This window comes from Oenanthe melanoleuca, chromosome Z, assembly GCF_029582105.1.
Source record: "Oenanthe melanoleuca isolate GR-GAL-2019-014 chromosome Z, OMel1.0, whole genome shotgun sequence".
Taxonomy (NCBI): domain Eukaryota; kingdom Metazoa; phylum Chordata; class Aves; order Passeriformes; family Muscicapidae; genus Oenanthe; species Oenanthe melanoleuca.
The window spans coordinates 28259642-28275067 of NC_079362.1; the positions used below are offsets into that span (position 1 = coordinate 28259642).

The 15426-nt window shown below is 35.1% G+C and overlaps 1 protein-coding gene across 5 annotated transcripts in view; it reads right to left on the minus strand.

Annotated features, from left to right (window-relative positions):
- Window positions 1-15426, minus strand: part of LINGO2 (leucine rich repeat and Ig domain containing 2) — a 472281-nt gene that overhangs the window by 291217 nt on the left and 165638 nt on the right. The gene's annotated exons all lie outside the window — the stretch shown is intronic.

The following is a 15426-nucleotide window of genomic DNA, read 5'->3' on the forward strand; positions in this document are numbered from 1 at the left end:
TAGATAAATTTCACCTTCCTGTTTTTTATAGCTTTTATGCTGCTTTTCCAAAAAAGTATTCCCTAGCATCTCTTTGCAACCATTGGAACTGAGTGTATAATTTGTGTTCAGTTATCACAAACATTGCCAACAATTACTGATAATTTCTAACAGTAAGATTCATGTAGGGAATTTAAAAGAAAAAAAAAAAAAAAAAAAAACCAAAGAGCACCATAAAAAAAAAAAAAGATTTGAGTTTGTGCTTGGTTTTTTTGTATTTATGAACTACTTATTAATAAAGGCTTGTGTGTTTTACATGATCTATGTCTGAGTGTCACAAATCTGTACAACCAAAACCAGCAAGACATGCCATAAGTGTTTTTATAAGAAAATACCCATTCTTTGAAAATGCAGGTAGTGTCTGTTTTCTCAGATGTCTTGACATCTTTTTGAGGGGAAGGGGGCTTCATACAAAATGAATAATGTATTTTTATTATTATTATTTTATTGGTACTTTAAAAAAAGAGAATTGACCTGAATTAATGCGCTATTGTTTCTGTCAGAATAAAAATGTCTCATAAAACGTTAGTAAGATCTCTGTTCAAAAACACAAATAAAACAAATTTGTCATTTTTTTCTTTCTTAAAGGTAGTATCCTGTCTTCATTTGAAAGAAATTATGAAAGAGAATACAGAGGATCAAAAAGAATATATCCTGATTCATCTCTAGCAATTTACATTAAGAGCAGGACTGAGTATAGAGGTAGAATATAATTTTTTTTTTCTAGAAATTTGCTCTTAATAAAGAGAAGCAGAAAAATCTGCAATGCTTGCAAGGCAAAAATATTTTTACCATTATTAATGATTCTAGCTGTACACAAAAGCAGATGTAAGTCTTCCTTTAATTAGAGGTCTTGCACCAACTCATTACTAAAGCAGTCACTTGCAATCCTAAAATCACTGTGTTTGCAGGATGATAGAGCAGCTATCAACACTCAACATTCTCTCCCTACAGGAATACATTTTCCAGGGAAATACCCACTGGCCTAAAACAAGCATTGTGGTATGTGACAATGGCAACTGAGGTCAGCTGTGTCTGCACCTGTGAAGACATTGTACACTCTGCACTATGCAGAGGAGCTAATGGCTATTTTCTTCTGCAGCTTTGGAACTGGACAAGAAAATCAAGATCCATGGAGCAACTTCATAGGGAAGCACACTATAAATGAGAAACTGTCTTAAATCAAGAGTTTGCTGGATATGTATTTTGTAACTGCAATATTCTTGTCTGAAAATTCTGACCTCTGTCAAGGATTTTCCTTAGTTTTTTTTCACATTCCTTTTCACAAAATAATTGAGAACAATCTAGTAGCTAAGAAATTTCAGAATTAGTTAAGACAAGCCATATAATTTTCTATTCCCTTATTATGTCAATCACATTTAAATTTCTGAATAACAAATGGGAAAAAAACTCCTCTCATAAAAGAAGTAAACCTAAAATACATTCTGACATAATAAAAAGTAATTAATGAGAAGATAAAAAGAAGAATCCTGGGAATGACTGACCAGTCAGCCTCATCTCTGTGCCTTGTAAGGTGCAGTTTCTCCTGGAAAAAACTATGATTTCCTTATGTTGAAACATGTAGAATCCCCGGAGGAGACACAACAAATGTAACTTCAGAGACCAAATCATGCCATACTAAATCAATGACTGAACAGAGGACAAGGAAAGAACTACAGGTGTCATTTACCTATAAGGCCTTGGATATGGTCCTCCAAAACATTCCTGCCACTGAATGGGACAGACGTGGATGGATGGGTGGATGGATGGATGGATGGATGGATGGATGGATGGATGGATGGATGGATGGATGGATGGATAGATTTTTAATTGGGTGAGGAATTGTCTGGATGGCATACCCAAAAACTTTTATAGTCAGTGTCTCAGTGTCCAGGTGGAAACCAGAGATGAGTGATGACCCTCAAGGGTCTATACTGGCAACTGTGCCATAAACACCTTCCTCAGTGACATACTGGGATTAACCACCTCTCAGCAAGTTTGCAGAGCACACAAACTGTATTTGGTGGAGTAAAGGGATGCCATTCATAGGTACCCTGACAGGTTTGACAGGGGGCCCTGTGCACATCACTTGAAGTTCAAAAGAATGTGTGCAAAGTCCTGCACCTGGGTCAGGATACCCTCCAGTATCCCATGGGCTGGGGGATGAAGGGACCCTGCCAAGAACGACTTGGGGGTGGTGATGGTTGAAAATGTGGACATGACCCAGCCATGGGCACTCCCAGACCAGAAACCAAACACATCCTGGGCTGCATCCAGAGCAGTGTGGGCAGCAGGGGAGGGAGGGGATTCTGCCCCTCTGCTCTGCTCTGTGAGACCCCAGCTGGAACCCTGCATCCAGCTCTGGGGTGCCAGTGCAGGAAGGACATGGCACTGTTAGTGAAGGTCCAGAAGAAGACAGTGCAAATGATCTTCCATGATCGATGAATGACAAGAGGGCTGAAACATCTTCCCTGTGGAGGAAGATTGAGAAAACCAAATTTTTTGGCCTATAGAATAGAGCACTCCAGGAGGCCTCATTGCACCCTTCCAATATTTAAAAAGGAGTCTGTATAAAAGACACGGACTTTTTTCTAAGTTTCTTACAGACAGCAAGAGCAGCAAGAGTTTTAAATTGAAAGAAATTTGAGAGTATTTGAGTAGATTTAGTATGATGAAGTTATATAAGTATAATGTATTTTTTACATGAGAATGGTAAAAACTGACACAGGTTATCCAGAGAAGTTGTGGATACGCAATCCATGGAAGTGTTCAAAGCCAGGCTGGATGGGAATTTGATCTAATGAAGGATGTCCCTGATCATGGCAGATGATATGGACTATATGATCTTGGAAAATGGATCCCTTCCAACACAAAACAATTTTTGTTTCAGCTTTCTGCTCAGAAGACAATTACCTTCTTCAGGTATATAAACAGAGAGCTGGATTAGAGGTTGTGAGTACTATTTTTAGCAGTTTAATGTGTAATGTCAGAAAACTTGTTTCATTTAATCTCATTTAAAAACCCTAAAAATTTAAAAATCCTTTCTGTCTTAACCATTATGGTCTAGTAAATCTCCTATTATTAGAGAGGACAAAGGAAAAAAAAGTCCTGAATATAAAAGATCATTCTACCAACCTCTTCATAGCAACCAGAACTATTTAATGGCCAAATATCAGTGAATACCAATAAAAACATTACAGACCTGAATATACAAGTAAAATCAGATCCCCAAAATTTTCAGACTGAAATTGTATCTGAAAGGTATGTCTCTGTGCCCTAAGCTACACTTCATTTATTAGCAAGACAGTCTAAAATGATGCTTTGCAAAGTGACAGGAAATGGCTGAAATCTCCCTCCTCTGACCCCCTTAGGGAAACAGCCACCTTGGCTGCCATACAAAATTACTGGAATTGCACAGCAGAGCTGCAAAGAAATCACTTGTGCTTGCATGCACAGGCATGAGGTCCTCAGGCCAAAACACCCTTCTATACCTCTGCCCTGGCTCTCACAAGGTGCTCGTCCTTATTGAGCTGCTCAGTTTTTGAGCAGAGCTACTGTGCACCCTATAAGACTGCTGAAACAGCTAAATATTTCAATATTGCCAAACCTCTTATCATTAATTTAGACCTCTTTGCCTGAGAGATTGTAGGCTGGTTGTTGAAGCAAAGATCCTGCTCCATTTCACTTTCCTGATAGGTTCTTCAACCTAGATACAAATTGTACTGAATAAATTCCAGGAGCAACCAGTTCCAGAAATTTTCCCTTCTGTGAAAATATTCCCTTTGGAAATCCCATATTTCTTCCAGGACATTTCTTTAGTTGTCCCTATTTTTCTGAGAGGAAGTGCTTATTTATTCCTATTGACACTGTCTTCACAAATCAAAGTATCCCACATTCCTGCAACTGTGTTTTTGTCAAGAGATGCAGTCTTCATATGAAAACCCAGTATATCTGGTCAATTTATAGCAACTACTTCCTTTTTAAGATTAGTAGCCAGAATTTAATACATAATTAAATTTGGAATATTATATTTTTTCCTACTGTTTGTTACATATTAATAATATATAATAATATAATAATATATATATTAATAACAATAAAGAAAAGCTGAGAAATGAAACATAATAATTTTCCCTTTGTAAGACTGTGATAGGAGCTAAGACATGTTTTTTATCCAGGCTGACTAATATGTGTTAATTACTTGAAACAAACAAACAAACAAACAAAAAAACCCAGGAGAAAGCTCATTTCATCTGACTGTGATAAAAATTTGCTCACAAAAAGGAACATTACTTGGGGATTTTGGTCATATTTCTAATTTCTAATTTTTAAAAAAACAGTCATACAGATATTTTTCGAACTCATTTTAGGTTTTTCCAAGTGGTTCTGTCAGGTACAAATTAAATGTTGTAAAAGAAATTGTAATATGAATCCTCCTTTCAACTATAATTTTTTTCCTGTGTTTATAGGCTCCTGAAGTTTTATTTTCAAAACTAAGTATGCTCAAAACAAAATGTTTTTCTAGAGATTAATTTTTTAAACTATGATCTATTTAGTTTGGCTTAAACCAAGTACTTGTTGAACAATTCTTTCTGTCTTTCTTTCTGAAAACTTTAAAAGCTTTCATTTGGAGACTTTTATTGTTAACTTCCATTTTTTTGCTGCCATTTTTGGAAGGTTTAATGGTGGGTCAGATATTAGATAATTAATTTAACTAATACTAGTCACAAAATAATGAACTCTTGTTGTAATAAAAGAAAACTTTTCTCCAGAATTGGTGTTTCAAACTTCTTCATCAATCTCTGCCCTTACTTATGCTATGTCTGTCTAGACAGCACTTAAGGCAACAAGAAAAAAAACCAAAAACCAAAAACCAAAACCAAAAGCAAAAACCAACAAACCAAACAAACAAAACCCCAAAAACCAAAAACCAAAAAAAACCCCAAACAACAAAAACCAACCAAAAAACAATGGTTAAGGTCTATCTTAAAAAAAGGTATCACAGTTTTGGCAATTGTGTTTTGGCATTCCTGAATGCTTTAACTAAGCAATGCACTAATGAAAGTTGAAGACCAAAGAAGGAACACCTTCTATTATTACCTGGGACAAGAAGAGGAACAAAATCACTGCAATGTGAACAGTTAGTCCTTTGTACCACTTATAGAACTGTGCAGAACTGTCTTATGAATTTCAGCAGAGGTTCTCCAGTTAGACTGAAATATCAGTGACACCTAACTAAAGGCTTACCTCAAAATACTTTCAGATTCTCTTGAATTTTTGAAAGGTCTCATTTGAATGCTTTTGTTTAACATCTAGGTAAATAAATGCCACAAGATTCTATTGTAGCAAATGCTCTTTCAAAAGTGTGTGTAAGGGACAGAATAGCTGGAAAATATACAAAATAAGGGGTAGGATATTTCCCCCTGAGGACTGTAATTTTGAGACATAATAAGTTTTTTATCACGTTTCATATATGTAACAATTGTAGTTTATACAGGAGAATAAGGACTAAAACTCTAGGACAGTATATTCTCAGTGGTGTTTTGGTATCACCAAATAGGACACAGAAGACTCATAGAAGTGCAATATTTGTCTATTCCTCTGTGTCCTTTAAGGGTTACAAAAATGTAAAGCCTTTACTTTTCAGAGTCTTGATTTCAACTGAAAATAAAGCTTATATTAATGGGATGCTATAATGTAATCAAACACTTTTTACCAAACAAAACTATCCAGGTAATTCTGTGTTGTCCTTTTTTTTTTAACAATTATTTTTATATGCACTTCAGATCTGAGAACAGTCTCAAAAGGAAAGATAAATTATTTTAAAACAATAAATATATTCAAAAGTACAATATGCTTACTTTGAAAGACCTCAGTAAAAGAGTGTCTGTGAAGGTAAAATTATCTAACTACTTTCCAACAGGCATTAATTCAAAATTGATTGCTCTGCCAAATACATGTTTCAAACACAAAATTTTCCTTCTTATTCCAGTAGCTTTTTTTAAAATTGAATATACTGGGAATATCACAATGCTAATTTGAGAGTGGAGATAAAAATCCCAGCATTTTAACAGGAAATATATCATTAGAAGATTATGTAAGATAAGTATGGTACTTGAATTGAAGGAGGTCAATAGGCATTGTAGTAAAGAGAGAACTTACAACAATGTCAGCTTAACTATTTATGTGGGTTTTCCTCTCAAGCACTTAGCTTTTTCCTTTATGCAGCAGCCTCCAGAAAAAGACAGCATTTTGGAAACAAAACCCTCATCTGGTTGAAAAGGAAAATTTTTTGCTCTGAGCAGTGAAATGGCACTTATGATTTTCCTTTTCAGTTTTTAGGCAAGACTCACGCCAGTCTCTTTGATCAGTTGTTTTTTGGAGCCAGTGCTCACGCTTGACTGTCTCTGGTACAAACCAAATCTTCCACGTGTATCTCCGAGGTGAGCTGGACAGGAACACAAGTGCAAAGGCAATGCAGTCCCTCCAGCCAGGCCCCAACAGGCCAGACAAAGCTCCATGACAGAGTCCTTCAGACAACTTCAGTTTTATTCACAGCTGCTTTGAAATTAAGCTGATGCATTAATTGCTGAACACAGGAAAAACAATGCCTTAGAGCTTGCAGTACCCATGGCTGGTCTCAGTGACTCTCAAAGAAATCTTGGTTATGTTCAAGGGTTCACATAATCCTGGAGTGACAGTGTTTAAATTCTTGCTATTTATGTAACTGAGAGGAAAGAAACGAGAGATGGAATGTGACAGCCTTCACAGCATCTCACTATCCGAGATGTATCACAGACATACAGACTGCTATCTGAAATTGTCTGTGCACTGGGGGAAAAATGAACTTAAGGCAAAAACTGGAACTCAAGTAGGAGGGGAACATCCCAGAACCTGGTCAGTTAATAAAAGAAGAAAAAAGGTTTTCTGACTACTGCAAACCGTGTCTTATTTAGTGAACTAGAATCTCCAATCCACTGCTACAGCAAATCTTCTATCCTTCAATTACTCTTTTACCTAAACTGAGTGAGCTGCATATTTAGTGACCCAGAAAATGTGTCTTCCTCCACAGCATGCAGTTCTGCTAACAATTATCCATCTACCTGCTGCTACACACAAAATATACATTTTGCTAACAGCAGCAACAATAATTATTTTATTTTGTTTCTGCACATTGCATATCATCTTTGTAAAATGAATTCTCATAAACATGCTCATCAGAGCTGAGTAGCTCTATAACATGGTTAAATGAAGCTAGAATATTATCACACCTTATAATTTGCAGCTTAAAAAGTATAAGCTTGTCACACTCAAAGTATGGAGTAGCCTTCACAGCTGTACAGTTTAAATAATGTGACATAATTTTGCATAGTTAAAATGAGAATCCTAATGCAAATGGATCAGATGCATTAATCAGAATGGTTTCCACTCAAAGTTCAAAAGTTATTTTTTCTTCTGATAGATTTAATTTTCTCTTCAGGTTTATCAACCTGTCATCTTGCTTAATTTTGCGAAAAAACGACTCTCACTGGAACTGCACTGGCATTTCTTTTATACTAAAACTTAATTCCACATTTCATGTATCTCCTGTCTTCTGTCTATTACTTCCATTTAAAAGTTCTGATCACTTTCACCATCACTGACATAATTTTAGGATGCTATGCAGCTGTTTTAGCCCCTGCATATAGATGTGTTGAAAGTATTTTTCCCCAGGGTTATCCAAGCATAATCTCACTTCCTTCTGGGGCTTTAATTATTTGATTTTTTTTCTTTTTTTCCGCTGTTCTGCATCATGTTACTGTTGCATTGCACAAATGCAGTATTTTTCACAAGGGCACATGGTGATAGGACAAAGGGCAATGTCTTTAATCTGAAAGAAGGAAAGTTTAGATTTGATCTTAGGAAGAAATTCTTTACTGTGAGGGTGGTAAAACAGTGGAAAATGTTGCCCTGAGAAGTGCTGGATGCCTTATGCCTGTTATTGTGCTAAGTGGGGTTGGATGTGGCTTTGAGCAACATGATCTAGTAAGTGGCATCCCTGCTCTTGGGATTGGAACTCGAGGGTCTTTAAAGTCCCTTCCAACCAAAACTATTCTATGATTCTATGCTGATTCTCTGATTATAGTGTATATTATGGGTCTAGTTGCTATTTCAAGAATCACAGATACCTTGAAAATTTTTTATTGAAGTTATGAATGCCACAGTTCTGTTTTTATCAAAAGCAGCCCTGCTTTACAAGGAATCAATTGTTCAACTATGAAGAGCTACTTTCCTTTAAAGGGTGGTTCATGAAAAGTGGGAAAGTGGGACACTGTAAATAGTACAAAGTATCTAGACAGATAAATCTGGATGTGATTAAGATGTTTTGAGATGCAATGAGGAAACTCCATCATTTTAAAAAATCGTCCCTAAAATTAAGAGTGGTTTCCAAATTAAAGAGGGCAAAAGAAGCAAAAGAAAAATTATGCAGTGCATAAGATAAGCACAGTTTTAGAAGTACCTGACCACACCAGTAACTTCAGTGGCTCTACCTACTTCCTACCCAGAAAGTCATGTGGTGACAGGACTGGGTCATCTGACTTGTCTTAAATTATGATTCTGAAAGAAAACATTCTGTGCAAAAGCCATAATTAATAAAAACATAGCCCCGAGTGTTTGGAAAGTATGTTGTGAGCTGTAAGGAAACACACAGGTGTAATATGTTTGCTTAATTTTAGGATGCATGTCCTCAATTTCCTTCTCTCTATACAATTTGTAGATCTACTAGGATTTTTTGCATGAAAATAAATGGGTCTGTTGTATTTAATTTAAGTTTGATTTTTATTTTGGTGGGGTTTTATTTGTTTTTGGGGTGTTGTTTGCTTGTTTTTTTCGTGGGTTTTTTGTTTTATTTTGTTGTTGTTTTGTGGGGGATTTTTTTGCTTGGGTTGTTTTTGATATACTTTTTGTAATATTTAGGTAGATGTTAGCTTTCTATGGATACTGTAAGTACTGATTTTTAAAGTAGGGACAATACAGCTGTAATTTTTTTTCCCTCTCTCCTCATAACATTTGTTAAATAATTTCTGATTTGATAGCACAGTGTATACAATCCTAATATTTCATGACTGAAATTAATAGATGTATTTTTGGTTCCTGGATACCATATGAAGGATGTTACTGCAAGCAAAAAGCTTCCTCTGAATTTTGATATTTGGTATTGATTTTTAGGCAGATAAATAATATGTCATACTAACAAAAAAATAATAAACATCTTCACTGTAAAAATGTTCAAATGAATAAAAGTGGCAACTTTCATAATATTTTTCATCAAAAATATTTCAAAATATTTCTCCCACGAGCTTCAATATAGAGTTAGCAGAATTTCCAAAACAGATTTAAGGGTTATCATAATTTCTTGTAAACTAATATAACTTCAGAGATAACATGATTTAGATTAGTTTAAGATATAACCTTTAATTTTCATGGGAAATTTGACTTCCATGAAAAACGCAAGTTTTTGTATACATGTCAATACTGCAGAAATGACCTTGTCCCATAATGGTGAGTCTCTGATTCTGAAAGGCAGCACTGTTGTAAACACAGAATCATAAAAAGACTTTAGTTGGAAGGGTCCTTAGAGATCATCCCATTCCAAAACCCCAGTGTCCAAAGGAAAATTAAAATAACACAGTTTTTGGTTTACTCCCTTTTCTCTTTTCACCCCTTTTTCCAGATGAATCTTTATGTGCAGCAGAGGCACTGATCATCTTAGCCAACAAGACATCAAGGAAATTAAATGGTGACTGCTTTCTGCTTAATATAAATGACTATTTTTAGAGTGAATACATTTAAATAAATTATATGGGATCTCTCCTTTCCTTGGAATCATTAAATTAAATCTGTTCCGATTTTGTACACAATTGTTTCCAAATTTTTTTTCCTATTAAAGTGCCAAGTTTTGTAGAGAAATTATTACAGACAGATTTCAAATGTATACTTATGTTTGCACAGGCACAAACAGCTTTATGGTGAAAAAATGAATTTTGCACTGATTTGTTCTGCATACTTGCTAGACTGAGTTCAAATAATGGCAGTCAAGCAGTCTCAGTATGCTTCAGAGACAGAACACCCAATTCAGCACAGGAACTCTACCTAAACAAACTAACAAATGCAAGAGTAATCTTGACAAAATCTTGATGACCCTCTCTGAAATTTGAAGATAGTTTTTCTTAGCCTTCTATTTATATATAAAGAAAGGAAGATGATGCTCCTCTAGCTCCAAATTTTCAATAGAATACTTACTTTTTATTATTCCATTTCCACTCCTCATCCTTCATGCTTTTATGCATAAGAATGTGATGACAGTAGAATTTTCTGTTCTAATGTTTATAATGACAACATTTCCAAAAACTATTGCAGAAAATACCATTTTCTCTGTTTTTCATACCCTTAGTTCCTTTTGCATGTTCCAGAGAGACCAAGAACTGTACTGTGTGGCCTCTCTCCTTAAGTGCTTCCTCAAGACATGCCACATTGCATTAATTGAAAGTTCTGTTGACCTACAGCTGTTCTATTCACACTCCTGGGTCACCTGCTCTTCCTTGCACACTCAAGGGCTTTTTAATAGATTCAGAGCAAAGCTGAGCTCCTCACTGTCTCTCACTTGACTGTAGCTTTTCAGCATCCTGTTGTTCCTGGACTTTCAGGCCTGACATCTCATGTTATTATACATTCCCTGGCAAAATGTCCACTGCACATGATTATACTTGAAGGTGTACTGAGTCTGATTTTATAGTCTAAGGATGATTTAATTCACAGTGATGCAGTAAACAAGGAAGAAATGAAGCTCTGAAATTTGCTTCTCAATATTGAGACTTAATGTTCATTCCAAAAGCTTCTATGCAATCCCTAGTGCTGCTGAAAATATTATACCAGAAACCACAGCTACATTAAAAATAGAGATTATGTAAAAGAATATAAGGTGTCAAACTGTAGTCAGCTATATAGTTATTAAAAATCTATATCAGCCAGCTGCTGTTATATAACAGATTTTTTTTAAAATCACAGAATCATAGAATGGCCTAGGTTGGAAGGGACATTAAAGACTATCAAGGTTGTGGTTGTGGTTTGGTTTGGTTTGGCTTTTGCCAGTCAGGAACAGTCAAGGTCACTTTTGGGCATGCAAATTCTTCTTTCAGCATCAAAATAAACCAGCCCACTCAGTTCCGTTTTGGAGAGTTGCATGTATCATCTTGCTAAAGTTTTTACCTTTTACTTCAACTCTGGTGTCACCCTTGTGTTTATAGCAATGTATACAGTTTTGTTTTCTTTCTCATATACTCACTGATTAATGAAATGCAGCACAATATTCTACTATGATGAGCTCTCATTTCAAAATCCCATACCAAAGATTGCAGTGATAAAATGCAAACCTGAAAGATTTAAGGATGCATAGTAGGATTGTGTGCAAGGCCTGAAGGAAATTCAGGAAGGATTGAATTTACTGTTTCAACCAAGATACACATCTAACAGAAAATGGAAGCATATTGACATTGCTACTAAAAGGGGACAACAGATCTTCTAGCTTTTCTTAAGGTGTCTTTATCTTCTGCAAAACATAGGAAATATCTTCTGAGTAGTTAAATAGCAAAGCTTCACTACATTTCCAGGCATAAAGAAAACATATTTTTATTTGTGGATTGTAACTTTACTTTTTCCAGCAGATTGCTTATCTAAGATTTATATTTTTTATCAGCAATTCAACTACCCTGAAAATGTAGACATCAATTCATGTTTGGAGAGACCAGGGAAGAAACATCTTTACTGGATGAACCATAAGTCTCTCCAAAGAAAGGCCTTGTCTGTTGTATATCAGTTGTAAACATCTGTTGATTATATTGGAATGTGGATGCCTCAAGTCCATAGTTTAAAGCATTCTGAATTTCATCTGGAAAATCAAGACTCAGTAAGCTTAAGGGCTCCAAAATAAGTCCTAACACTTATTTAAAGGCCAAGTATAACTTTACAACTTTACAATGCAAAATGTGCAGTTGACTGCATACATAGCAGCAGAAGATGACACCACAAAAAACTGAAATGGATTGTCTTAATTTATTTTAGCAGTTTCAAGAATCAGCAGGTTTTGCATTTCCAGTGTAAGCAGAGATGTCTCTAAGTGACTTTTTGGGTGTATATTTTGAACCTAGGAGAAGCCCGAATTTCATAAAAGAAATTATAAGAACTTAGTGAATATCAGACCCTTCTGGCTGTATGATCCTGAGGGAATTTCTTATTTTTTTGTACATAACAGCATGTATGGATTTCCAGTAATTTCAGCACAGCTATTCTAATTTTTCTTTCCTGTTGAAGAATAACAACTTCTGGACTCAAAAGCAAAGTGTTCATATAAGTCTTTGCTCATTTTCAGGCCTGCAGATCTGGCAACACTGAGAACTACGAGAAACCTTAACTAATTTTATTACCCAATCCCCAGATAAGTACTTTTAATAACCTAGATTTACCCTAGATAAAGAACAGGAAAAAATACTATCATCCAGAACTTTTTGGGTTCTCCTCTAGAAGTGTTTAAGAGACACATATTTGCCTCAATATATGGGCTCTAATCCATCAAATTCAGGGCATTTACTCAAGAAATGTAGACATTTAAGCATTAGAAATATGAGTCAATACGGAAGATTTTGGAACAGATAGTAAATTATTTCTATACAAGTCTGCACTGATGCAAAATTTAGCTACATCTGATAATATAAAAATTGTCTTTGTAGGCTGAAGTTGGGGGTTGGAAGGAAAAATCAGTTCTTACAGTAGTGTTGGCCACTTAGGAAAGGAAAGTAAGTTAATCTGCCTGCAAAAACACAGCATCAACAAGAGCCATGGTTAGATAACACTACCTCTCATCTAATTTTACTTTATTTGAAATGTCCTAGGCACAAAAATATATAATATTTACTCACATGAAAAATTTCAGTTTATCAAACAGTGTTCTCTTTTTCCTTTTGAAAAGACATGCATGTGTATTGACATGCATGCATGAAATACCCCTTTTTTGCCTTCTTTTTTTTTTTTTTTCTCTGAAATACAGAGAGATATTACATCTATAGGCATATCATGCTTTACAGCAGCACTTAGTATAATCTAGATCAGAAAAGACAGAAACATTCTTGAGATGCCTAAAACCTACACAGGGAGGTTTTTAACATCAAATGGAAAGTATAGAGAAGAGTTTTACAGCCTCATTTTATGAAAATTCACAGATGTTATGCACTGTGCATCCTAAATTCACCACAAGAATGTTAGGAAAACAAGTTGAATAGGCAGTAATGAATCTTTTCAGAAGGATGAAAACAAAAAACAGAATGAAAGACAATTTACTTCCAATAGTTCCTCAAACCTTTTTTAAAAATGGAATTTCAAATAGCAACTCTGAACCTACCCTTTTGTTTTATTAAAAACATCTCATTACACCATACAATTTCATAATCATAAAGATATCTTAGTCTATTCTTACTGGTAGTAACTTATTGCTAACTCCAAATTGAATATTGGTGTTTTGCTGTTGAAATGCCAATACCAAAAATTGCATATAAATCATTAGAATTAATGGCACATTCAGATTTAATTGCACATACAGTCAAAGGAAGCCCAGTATGTCAGAAGTGATTATTGTGCATAAAAATTCATAGTAGTATTTTGGGAAATAATTAAATGCTCTTTGTCAATTACTTTTTAAAATATTATATTATCTTTTGTGATTTCTATCTAGACATTATCTAATCACCAAGTCAGCATATGTGAGGCAGAAAGAGCACCTTAAGCCTGCTGCTATGTCACCTATAGATGCTTTGGAATTCTACTCTTCGTTTTCACATTCATCCACTGCCATTCATCCAAACATATCCCAATTCTGCAAGTGTTTAAGTACAGCCTTAACTTTCCATTAAGCACAGTGCACAAGGCAATCATGGAAATTGTGATTAAGCCCTTGTAAAATGATAGCTTTAGCCATCAGATGGTAGTGTTTTTCCCACTTCTGCTGGCTTTGCAAACTCAAGATAGAAGAGATCTTTGTGCCACACCATGATGTGTAGGGAATTGCACCAGCACCACTTTGAAACCCAGTATCACCCACTCTTTTCTGACAAATCTGATTGTAAAATGCCTATCTGCAGGGAAAATCGTTGTGTTTGGGCTCTTCCTAAAAACTGGAGCTGTTCTGCATTTCTAGCAGTTAAAAGAGTGGTGAAACTGGCCAGTGATTTTTTTTTTTTTTAACAAATGTCTTCTATCCTCAGAAGGAACCCTGAAAGAAATGCTGCTACTTTTCTTTCTATAATCACCACCCACCATCTCATAGAAGGGTTTCACTGAAGCAAAGGCTGAGTCATTTTTTTTCCTCTCCCCTCTCAAGAAATACAGTATATTAACATGCCCAGCCTTGGGGATCAGCTTTTTAAGAAAATGCTGAAAAGTAGAATATTCACTCCCTCATTTCAGTGCTGAGAAAGCTGCTGATTTTATTTTTCAAAAAGCCCAATTTTTCACCTTGAACATACAAGAGCTCCTAGTAGCACTTCTTTCAATAGGGAATAATTCTTTTCCCCACCACAAATTTGGAATGGCTTTTGCACAGCTTGCTTGAATTCTTTACCACATATTAGAGGGCATATTTTGAAAACTTTCTTTCACCACTTCACTTTGCCATTTCAATTGCAAAAAGATTAGAGAAGACAGTTCTTTCCTAAAGACAATTAAAACAACTGCAGGGTTGGGACAAGAAGTGTCAAAGAAAATAGTAATATTACACCTAGACCCTTAAAAAAAGCTGAGGAAAGTATTCAGGTTAATATTTCTTGGTAATATAATTTTTCTGGCAGAACCAGCAGTCTTCACAGTAATTAATTAAAATAAAATCATTATAACAAAGCAAGCCAGCTTCCTTGAGGTATTCTGAACTCTGGAAAACTAGATACTAGATTTTCCAAATATGGTCACTTTTAGATATAATTATTAAAAGCTACGTTTAAGAGCAGGAATACAAATCTCTTATTTTAAAAACTATATAACAATGAAAATTACAAATGTAGGCCAGGGGTCTCAAGTGTTACCTTCAGTCTTCCTTCTAATAAAATCACAAATAAGCACAACATCCAAAATAAATACAGAATACAGAGAATACATATTGACATAGTAAATTAATTCACATTCATCTGGATTGTTTTCTTTTTTAACTCAGATTGATGGAAATATAGTAGAAATAACCTGGAAACCCAAAGATAACTTAGATCTTGCCATTCTTTACCTTTCTCCCTGAGGGTGAGGTTTATATTTTAAAAAATCCAAAGGAACTAATTGCATTTATTTTAAGTTGTAAGAGTATTCTAATAC